General features: G+C 42.9%; 1 pseudogene; it reads left to right on the top strand.

Moving 5' to 3' along the window:
* The first annotated feature begins 8379 nt into the window (after positions 1-8379).
* On the top strand, positions 8380-10840 carry LOC126069048 (protein Mdm4-like; annotated as a pseudogene).
* Positions 10841-11443: the final 603 nt, after the last annotated feature.

The following is an 11443-nucleotide window of genomic DNA, read 5'->3' as shown; positions in this document are numbered from 1 at the left end:
CCCAGTTAAATTTGCATTTTAGATAAACAATGAATAATGTTTAAGTATAAAAACCCAGTGAACCCAAAGTAAGCTCCAAATATTTCATGGGACAGACTTATACTAAAAAAATATTCCTTGTTCGTCTGAAATACAAATATAACAGAGTATTATGTATTTTTAGTATAAGTATATCCTATGCAAGTATGTCCTGCGGTGGCTTGCATGTCACTGTGATGCTGGAAGTTGTGCCATTGGCATTTAGAATACTAGCAGGGTCACCCATGGTAGACAGGTTTCAGCAGAGCTTTCAGACTAAGACAGGCTATGAAGAAGAGCCTGGGCATCTAGTTCTAAAAAAAAAATTAGCCAATGAAAACCTTATGAATAGCAGCAAATCAAACAACATATAGCACAGGGCAAATGTGCTGCAAAAGACCTCTTTCAAGTGTTAAAAAGCAAAGATGTCACTTTGAGGACTAAGGTACACGTGACCCAAGCCATAGTGTTTTCAATCGCCTCAAATGCATGTGAAAGCTGGACAATGAATACTGAAGACCAAAGATGAATTGATGCCTTGGAATTATGGTGTTGGTGAAGAATATACCACAGACTGCCAGAAGAATGAACACATCTGTCTTGGAAGAAGTACAGCCTTAGAAGTGAGGATGGTGATGTACTTTGGACATGTTATCAGGAAGGACCAGTCCCTAGAGAAGGACATCATGCTTGGTAAAGCAGAGGGTCAGTGAAAAATAGGAAGAGCCTCAGTGAGATGGAGTGACACAGTGGCTGCAACAATGGGCTCAAACATAGCTGCAGGGCTGGGCAGTGTTTCATTCTATTGTATATAGGGTTGCTATGAGTCGGAACTGACTCGATGACACCTAACCTAATGCAAGGAGCCCTGGTGGTACAATGGTTAAGTGCTCGGCTGCTAACCTAAAAGTTGGCAGTTCAAACTCATCCAGCAGCTCCACAGAAGAAAGACCTGGGGATCTGCTCCCGTAAAGATTACAGCCTAGGAAGCCTTAAGGAGCAGTTTTACTCTGTCACATGGGGTCGCTATGAGTCGAAATCGACAGGACGGCACCTGACAACAACATGGCCTATGCAAAATTTGGGTACACAGTTATACTAAAAAAGTATTTGTGGTTTATCTGAGATGCAAACTTCACTGGGCATTCTGTATTTAACTGGCCCCCCGGACCATAAAGCCTTTGAGGAAAGAGCCTTTCCCCCGACTTCTTCCAGGCACTTTTCTGTGTTCCTCTAAGGAAGAGCCCAAACCAGTGAGTCATTCAGCGCCTCCGTAATAAAAAATGGAATCTCTAGACTTGCCTTCCCATCTGTAGTCTGTCTCCGCTGTCAATGCTATCTTTCTAAACAGCCAACTTAACCCGGGAATCAAGCCACAGATCTCAACTATCCCTCCCAACCTTTATAATCAATTTGAGTTGGGCAAGATGCCAACTTTAAAAAAAAAAAAAAAAAAAAGCACAGCACTAACTCTTGTAGCTGTCGAGAGAAGAAGGGAAAAGCCCAAGGAAGCAGACAAGCTTTCCCTTTCTGTACAGAAGCTTTTCTAAATGTAACAGGCGGCAAGTGGTACAAATATGCCAGTCATTTCCTGGAAATGTATACATATCAAAGAGAGCAAGGTGAAAGTTAAATGGATTTTACGTTGTATGCTTTTGCTTCCCTTCATTACTATTATCTTGTGGCATACCAAGAATAGGGGGCTATGGGAGTGGTCCATTCAGGGCACAGGTTAGGTAGAGGCAATAAGGGGTTCATTGCCTGCAGCGAATCTAGAAACAGTAATAAAACTGACGAAAAGTTGTGCTGCTTTTTATTACCCCATGTGCTGGCGATTCTAAACAATGTCATTGATAAAATACTCTTCCCTCTGCCCCCCCACTACCCTTTTCAGACTGTTCTTTTTTTAACGCAAGGCCATCAACCACAAAACAAAACAAAAACCTTCATGGAGCTTTTCCTTTTCGGTGTTTTTGGGGGCGGAGTGTAGGAGGTGGAATGGCGGGAAGTGTGTGGAAAAGAGCTGGATGGGGAATACTTGAGCAATCAAAACAGCAAGCGTTTCAATGAACAGACAGGACCATGTCTTGAGGTTTCCACTGCGGGGAGAGGCAATGTTATAGTGAAAGCAGTACTGGAATATGAGTCAAGACCCGGGTTCAAGGTGTGGCTCTGTATCTGTGGAGCTGTGTGACTGAAAACAAAAGACACGTCCTCTCTGAACCTCAGTTTCCTCCTCTGTCAAATGGATGTTCTAATCACTTCCTTACCTGTCTACTTCACCAGTTGTCTTGTGCAGCTACGAGATCAAACTAAAAAACTAAACCCACTGCCATCGAGTTGATTGTGACCCATAGCAACCCTATAGGACAGAGTAGAACTGCCCCATAGGATTTCCAAGGAGTGGCTGGTGAATTCAAACTGCTGACCTTTTGGTCAAGCTTGTGGGCAGTCGATGGAGGTAGAATGGCTTTGTTCCTCAAGGTCATCTAGAGACCCAGGTTCCTTCTCTCTTATTGCTCCATCATCCTGTAGGGTATGTTCTTTGACTTCAAGATTGAAACTAGACCACCACCCACTACAAGAAGGAGAAAAGAATAAATGAAGTATGAATAGTTTCCTTTAAGGATATGACCCAGACTGTAAGTACATCACTTCTCCTCTTTCCTTATTGGTTAAAATTCAGTCACATGGCCTCACAGGGCTGCAATGGAGGCTGGGAAATGTAGTCTCTAGTTGGGCGGCCTTGTGTCCAGTTAAAGCCTGAAGGCTCTATTGCTAAAAGTTGAGAATAGATATGGTGTGACAATGTGCAGTTCCACAATATTATACAGTTACTGTCGTTAACGTTTCAAGCTAGTGGATAACAGGTCGTTTGTTTTTGTCGTATTGCTCTGGGGAATGAGACAAGATGAAAAATCCCATTTTTCCACTGTGGCTGGTGAATTTTGGACACATATCAATGTAGATGTTCCTAGTTTTAAACTCCCAGAGTAGTGGACTTCAAAGCACTTTCACCTGGAGCCTTGTGTGGGACTGTTCCCAGGAAACCTTTTCAGTGTGAGTTTGGACACATTTTATAAACATAGCCCTGTGCCTCCTAGGGACCAGGCCCAAATCCCAGGAGAAACATGGAATTTAGCCCACCTTGGCACTGGACTGACTCTCCTGCCCAGGCACTCAGCAAGCTCATAACTGAGACAGTGGTACATTATCTGGTTAGTGCCTTATCATTCTCAAGGTCTTGTGTCACTGCCTCTGTAATTAAACACAGACCATTAGCTCCTTGATCCACTTCACCCACATCAATTATGCCAGTTTGGATAACAGCCACAGAAACCCTCCTTTCCTGTCTTCTGCCTCTCTGGAAATGGTGCTACTTGGATCACGCAGGTAGAGTTAGTTAGCATTGCCTGGGCTTTTATAAAATGTCAAATTAGCCAGGCTGCGAAACCATGATGGAACAGAAGCTGTATTCGTTCATACGCTGATTAAAAGGTAATTTAACCTCTTTCAAAAGTGGGCTAGCCAGTTCCCCACTAGTGTTGACATCGTATTAATGAGAAATGACTCTCCAGAGTGACAAACAGGCACTCTGAGACTAGGATGCAAACCCATCTTCACTGGATGGCCCAGCCTTAAAGGTCAAACTTGGAAGTTTCATCACCTTCTGCTTCCCCTCAATTAAATCTGCATGGTTGGATGTACTCTATCTGAAATGCTGGATCTGTGTGGATTAAAACTCACACTTGTAGCCTCCTTGGTAATGCTAACTGGCCTGGCTTGCTGGTTTTCTCCCATGTGCTAAGCCAATTGAGCTACTTAAGTCACCTCATTTCCTGGAGATTGGAAACTCAATTTACCATGAGAAAGGAGGAAGCAAAGCCAAAGAATCTGAGAACGTGGGAGGAACCTTAGCGTTCACTTCATCCACGACTTTTATTTTACATGTAGATATATGAATAGGAGAAAATTGAGAAATGCCTTACTACTCCATCAGAAGCCTATATTTCTTAGGGTCTAGATTACTTAGGGTCTAGAAGCCATGGGTGGCAGAACTAGTTAAGTGCTCGACTACTAACTGAAAGGTTTGAACCCACCCAGAGGTACCTGAGAAAACAGCCCTGGTGATCTGCTTCCGAAAGGTCACAGGTTTGAAAAGCCTGTGGAGCTGTTCTCCTCTGCACTCGTGGGGTTGCCATGAATCTGAATCAACTTGACAGCGACTGGTTTAAGTTCCCTGGGTGGTGCAAGCAGTTTGCACTCAATTACTAACCTAAACGTTGGTGGTTCACGCCTCACCTAGTGGCACCATGGAAGAAAGGCCTGGTGATCTACTTCCATAAAGATTACAGCCAAGAAAACTCCACGGAGCAGTTATACTCTATAACATACAGGGGTCACTATGAGTCAGAATCAACTCTACAGCAATGGACTTCGTTTGTTTGTTTCTTAGTATCTAGTTCTTCAAACATTAATTATTTAATTTTAATAGTGACTGTCTTATGATCCTCCATCTCATCTTTAAGACTGTAGGGACAGAACTTACCACAGGTTTGCTGAAGTTCAGATCCACTGCCACCTACCTCTTGGCTCTGAGCTACCAATCAAAGGAGAGAAATAGGTATATTGGTTTTCTATGTCCACAGCAGTGCTGTATAACACAGAATGATAACACCGTAGTGGCACATGCCATCAACCATGCCTTCAGTCCATGTGTCTGCGGGGAGACTGGGAGGCTCTACTTATCTCAGCTGGGTATGCTTTGCATTTGTGGGTCAGCTACAGTAGGCTGGCCTTGGCTAGGTGGCTCCACTTCAGGCTGCAGTGGTGGCTCTGCGCTACATGCCACTCCTTTTCCTCCTAGGAACTGGAGACTAGCCAGGATAGCCTCCCCAGAACAGTGGCAGAGACACAGGAGGTCAAGGGGAAGGACAAAAAACCTCTTAAGGCCTAGGCTCAGAATGGGCACGTGGGCACTTCTGCCTCATACTGTTGGCCAACACACATCACATGGCCAAACCCAAAGTCAAGGGTAGGGAAAATATAGTCTACTCCTTTAGCAGGAGGGGTGAACAACATATTCTCTCACACTAGGCGATTCTCACTGGATTATGTTCTGCAAACCCAGGCCAGTGCATAGTATTCAGCATTTTCTTTTCTAGATTCTGGTGAAGAACTGGTTTGTTGCAGAATCTGGCAAGATCTGATTAACCTCTTAGTACCAAGTTTGCCGAATCTACTTGCTTTGCCTTTTGGAAAATCTAAATCACGATTGCCCACCTTTCCGACTTTGGAATGGTCAATAGGCCTGTGATTTAATTTGTAAGTTCTCTCAATTCTCTAAGATTCCATTTTATTGGCCCCAAGGGTTCATTCTTAACAAATTTTCAATGATTTTATCGATGTTGCCTTCATCCTATTCATTACAAAGATGACCCATGTCCTTGACAAGAAAGGCATGTCCTTGACAAGAAAGGCTGTGAAATAGGCCACAGATATTGACTTCTTGTAACATCCTCCATAGTAGGAATTGCTCACCTGGCCTACTTGGACCTTGTAGGTATCTGGGAGAAAGGCAGAGGGGTGTGTTCTGGCAGGAACAGAACCTCAGTTATGCAGCCAATCAGCAAATAACCTTCATGATTTCCCTGCAGCCAATGTTTTATAGCTGACTAAAAGTGATGAATGGTGCAAATGCTTCATATTTGGAATTCGGAGCTAAGATAAAATTGATTTCATGGTCAATAGTGATCGATAGGAGATCTCCCATGGCTATTGCTTATCTACACATTATACAACACTTTGAAAGAGTTTTCCATCATCTTCTCAAACCAAATCATTTTAGTCATAGTTCATATTGTTGTTATTTGAGTATTGAAAAAAAAATCTCATTCTTAAAAGCTGTGCCTGCTGTCCCCAGGTCAGGTAGTTTCAATTTCCTGTTGAAAAATGACATTAATAAACAAAACACAAATCTTACTAATTGTTCTTCTTGGAAATATGCCTCCATCTTTGATCTGTACAGATGTCTTCAACAAAGCGAAGAATGTTTGGGGTTAGCATGACCTGGGCAGCTAGGAGATATTAAAGACTCAAGGTGTGAAATATAGTCACTGACTTTTATTTTTCTCGAGACTGTTAGCAAGTTTCCATAGCAGCCAGCCCAATCTCTGTGTGAATTTGTGATATGCCCTTCTGGAGAGAGGGGTCCACATTAGGAGGAAGGGCTTGGATTTCAGCCCCCTAGGCTCCCTCCAAGGGCCCTCGGTGGTGCAGTGGTTAAGCACTTGACCGCTAACGGAAAGATCGATGGTTCAAACCCACCAGCTGTTCCACAGGAGAAAGATGTGGCAGTCTGCTTCTGTAAAGATTACAGCCTTGGAGACACTATGGGGCAGTTCTATGCTGTCCTATAGGGCTGCTTGGAGTTGGAATTGACTCAACAGCAATGATTTAGGCTCCCTTCACTGGGTGCCCTTGTGAGAGGCTCGACCTGTACAAACTGGCAAAGAAGGGTAAAATTGTTGGTGGCCCTTCTGGTTGGGGAGGGAGAGAGCAGGAAAGGGAAATAGAAAATAGGGTGCAGATAGCTCATGGCTAAGGGATGAGGCTGGGAGGTGAGAAAGGGAGAGAAGCAGATGAAGAATGTAGGTTGCCTGGGAGCGTTAATAATGATAGCAATAATAATATAAGCTTTAACATCCATTGAACCTTTATTATGTGTCCAGCACTCTACTAAATGCTTCACATGTATGAACATATATATTCTCCTAACTACACTAAAAAGTGAGCATGTAGTCATGGAGAGGCTATGCTTCTTCTTAATCGTGTACAATGCTCTACATCCCATATAGTTGTCACTACATCCCAGCTATTATTATTGGTGCTCGTGTGTGTGTGTGTGTGTCTGTGTGCGTGTGCATGCATGTGTGCACACACACACCATAGCCAGGCAGTGAATTGCCATACTCATTGCCTTTGCTATGTGCTCATGAATGAATTGGCCTCCTGAACCTCTCTTTATACTTAAAGGAAGATAGTATTTTGATGAAATGGACTTTTGGGTGATGCCCATCCTTAGAGTGACCAACTCGTCCCAGTTTGCCTAGGGCTTTCTTGATTTTAGCACCATTGGTAGACAGTTGGTCACGATACCCATACTGATATGGAGAACCAACTGTACGTTTTGTTATTTTTTCCTACTGAATACACAAGGGGGCATTGTAGCCATTCAACCATGCATTCCTCAAATGTTTATTGAGCACTGAATCAGAGGTGTGGTTCCTGCCCAAGAACCTAGCACTGAGGATGGAGTGGAACAAACGAGGGTGAGAAACTGTCCATGATCCCCCATCAGAAAGAATAAAATAGGTATTTATATGTATTTAAACGAGCAAACACTGACATAGCACTTACTATGTGCTGATCATTGTAATAAGCACTTTACATTTACTAATTTAATCCTCCTAAATGCCCTACGAGATAGTTGTTATTATAATCATTCCCATTTTAAAGAAATTGAGGCAAAGAGAGACTTAGTAACTTGCCCAGCATCACATCACTAGGAAGTGGCACAAAGCAGGATTAGAGCCCAGCAGGCCTTCACTGCCCCAGGGTCCATGCCTTAACAACTATGCTATGCTGTGAAAAAAGGGCCCGAGCCCATCAAGAACTCCACATGGCCACCATCTTTCTCACCATCCTTGTGGTTTTTTCCATAGCCCAGTGTTTCTCAACACTGGCTATACATTAAAATCACCCAGACAGGGAGGTATTAAAAAACAATACTAACTTCCCAGGACCCCACCTCCAGAAATTTTTATTTAATTGAGCTGTACTGGCCTGGGCATCCGGATTGTGTGTGTTTTAAAAATACACATAACACAACATTTGCCAATTCAACATTGTTTGTATGTCTAATTTCATGACACCTGGCTGGGAATGTGTTACAGGTGTGCTAAAGTACTGCCTCCCCTTGGCTTTTGGGAAATTTACAGGTCAGGAAAACTGAAGCTGACAACAGTTAGGTAAGTTGCTTACAGTCACACAGCTAACCAGAATCCAAACCCAAGGAATCTTGCTTCAGAATCACTATACTCAATGACAACACTATGGCCTTTCTCACTCGTGTGAAACTGAGAGACCTTGCAAATAATGCAGAGCATGGGCAGTGAAAGAAGAACACAAAGATTGGATCGGGTCAGAAAGTGTCTCTTAAAAATGCTCGGCTACTCATTGCTTCAAAATGCTGCTGAGGCTTTAGGACCCGTGACTGACACCCTCCAGACTCGGCTGTAGAGCAACCCAGAGACTGGCTGTGAGGTTTGATCAACAGACTGCAAATTCTTCAGTGCCAAGATGAGATTATTTTCCACCTCTGCCTAGTGTTCAACATTGGATAGTGCTTGCAGGTTCTCCCCAGAACAAATCAATCAGATTGATTTTATGTTTATAACCCCTACGACCACAAGTGCCACTTTTGAAGATTTTGCAGGCAGCAGGTACAAAGGTGAAACGTGCACTGTTAAGGAGGTTGTGCATTATCTAGGCGAGTGTTAACAGGCAAGTAGCTTTATGACCAGCAGGATTAGCCTATGGTATACTGTGGGTGTATAAGCAACATCATGATAAATGGAGAAAAGATTGAGGTTGTCAAGGATTTCATTTTACTTGGATCCACAATCAACACTCATAGAAGCAGCAGTCAAGAAATCAAACAATGTGTTGCATCGGGCAAATCTGCTGCAAAAAATCTCTTTAAAATGTTAAAAAGTAAAGACGTCCCTTTAAGGACTAAGGTGCACCTGACACCAAGCCATGGTGTTTTCAATTGCCTCATATGCATGCGAAAGCTGGACAATAAATAAGGAAGACCGAAGAGTAATTGATACTTTTGAATTACAGTGTTGGCAAAGAATATTGAATATACCATAGACTGCCAAAAGAACAAACAAATCTGTTTTGGAAGAAGTACAGCGAGAATATTCCTTAGAAGCGGAGATGGTGAGGCTACATCTTACATACTTTGGACATGCTATCAGGAGGGACCAGTCCCTGGAGAAGGACATCTTGCTTGGTAAAGTAGAGGGTCAGCAAAAAAGAGGAAGACCCTCAATGAGACGGACTGACACAGTGGCTGCAACAATGGGCTCAAACATAACAATGATCATGAGGATGGTGCAGGACCGGGCAGTGTTTTGTTCTATTGTACATAGGTTCACTATGAGTCGGCACTGACTGGATGTCACCTAAAGACAACATATTGTGGTGGACCCTTGGTGGCACAGTGGTTAAATGCCGGGGTGATAACCAAAAGCTTGGCAGTTTGAATCCACCAGCTACAATTGGAAACCCTATGGGGCAGTCGTGCTCTGTCCTATAGGGTCACTATGAGTCAGAACTGACTGGACAGCAACAGGCTGGTTTGTTTGTTTTGATTCGGATACTGCGGTGGAAGGAGCCCTGATGGCTCCATGGTTAAGAACTTGGCTGCTAACCGAAAGATCGGTGGTTCTCACCCACCCAGCAGCTCCATGGGAGATCTGCTCCCATAAAGATTACAGCCTAGGAAACCCTATGTGGCAGTTTTACTCTCTCACATGGGGTCGCTATGAGTTGGAATCAACTCCATGGCACACAAGGACAACATACGATGGTGGAAATCTTTTGGGAGAACTATTTGCACGTCAGAGCTTCTCTGTGAAAGATACAAGAAATCTTCTCTATAATATGCTAAGAAAGAATCTTGTCATTGTCACTAAGGGTCACAGCATGGATACTCCAAGCCAAGACCAACTGAAGCAAAGCACAGAGGGAAGTTCTAGCTCCAGTAAAAGAACCAAAGAGGCCATTGTTTCCGTGATGCCTATCTCACAGCATAAATGCAGAAATCCTAGAGAAGGATATAGGGACTACAATTGTTTTGATATAATAGACGCAACAATGGACTCAGACGTACCAACAATCATAAAGATGGCACAGGACCAGGCACCCTTTCATTCTCTTGTGCCTAAGGTTGCCATGAGTTGGAGCTGGCTCAATGACAACTAACAACAAATTGATTTGGGCACTGTAGATAACTTGTGCGTTTCGAATGCATAGGTATCAGAGCAATTAGGTGTTGGAATAAATGGTGAAGCTGCGGGTACTGAATGAACAAGTAAGGAGAGTGAGTGACCAAAAGATGACTGAATGAACAAGTAAGGAGAGTGAGTGACCAAAAGATGAACGAAGTGGAAAAAATGATGACCTTGAGGACTCTACATCCTTAACTGAAGAGTGGTAGTGTTACTGAGTGAGAGCTATTTAACTCTCCAGACAGAAGGTATTGTTTCTGGCTTGGTACTCAGGTTGTTCCAAGTTAGCCCATTTTTTCTCCTGTCTGATCGCTGCCATACCTGAAAAGAAGGAAAAGAAAAACATTGATGTCCCTGATTGACCAAGAACCATTTCAGTTCTAGTTATTATACCCGAAGACCTATACATAAAGGAAAAAAAGCCAAACTTCTTGATCCTTGCAGCTCAGTAGAATTCCTGGATTTGGCTCACAGTTCTGAAAGCCAAGAGACCATCTCAACCATGGAAGAACAATGAGCTAGCCTTTCTGAACAGAGACCAAATAGAAAAAATATGGACAGCTGACAAAATCTCTAGAAGCTATGTAGCTTATGTGAGAAAAGACCAGGAGATGGGAATATTATTCATTGATGGACAGGCCACCTTGTCAATTGATTTCACTGGGTCAGAAGATTAAAAAAGGCCGGGGCTTCAGCCCTATTTGCAAGAGATTCTGCTGGCTATTAAGGTTTTTATAGCATAGCGGAATTTATGGAAACCCTCGTGGTGTAGTGGTTAAGAGTTCGGCTGCTAACCAAAAAGTTGGCAATTTGAATCTACCAGGTGCTCCTTGGAAACCCTGTGTGGAGCAGTTGTACCCTGTCCTATAGAGTTGCTATGAGTTGGAATCGACTCCATGGCAATGGGTTTGGTTTTTTTTTTTTTTTAAGCTGAATCAATGATTTGCTGAGAAATAACAACCAGGGCTAAGTCAGGGATCAAAATGTCAGTATTGAGCATCTCCACTTGGTGTGACCTATTGCATCCGTACATTTATTTATGTAAATGCCTGTGTTCCAGGACATTTTTCCTTCTAAACCCAAATAGAATTTGAGGGGAAGTTCTTTAGAACTAAACTATGAATCTGGGAACTCCATTTACATGAAAATTTACTTTGATCACTTCATTCTCCCTCCCAAGTCGAGGATCTGAGAGAGTGCAATTACCAAGACAAACTGAAAAATACATTCATTCATTTACAAATAACCTTTTCCCTAGTTAATTTTATTCCCCATCCTTCACTTCTATTTTGTTAGAGAATATTCTTAAGCATAAAAATCCAAGGTGGCTATTAAAAAAATATTAA

Source organism: Elephas maximus, chromosome X (assembly GCF_024166365.1).
Source record: "Elephas maximus indicus isolate mEleMax1 chromosome X, mEleMax1 primary haplotype, whole genome shotgun sequence".
In the NCBI taxonomy this organism is placed as follows: Eukaryota; Metazoa; Chordata; class Mammalia; order Proboscidea; family Elephantidae; genus Elephas; species Elephas maximus.
The sequence above is the reverse complement of the archived record's forward strand: the minus strand, read 5'-3'. Positions and strand labels throughout refer to the sequence as shown.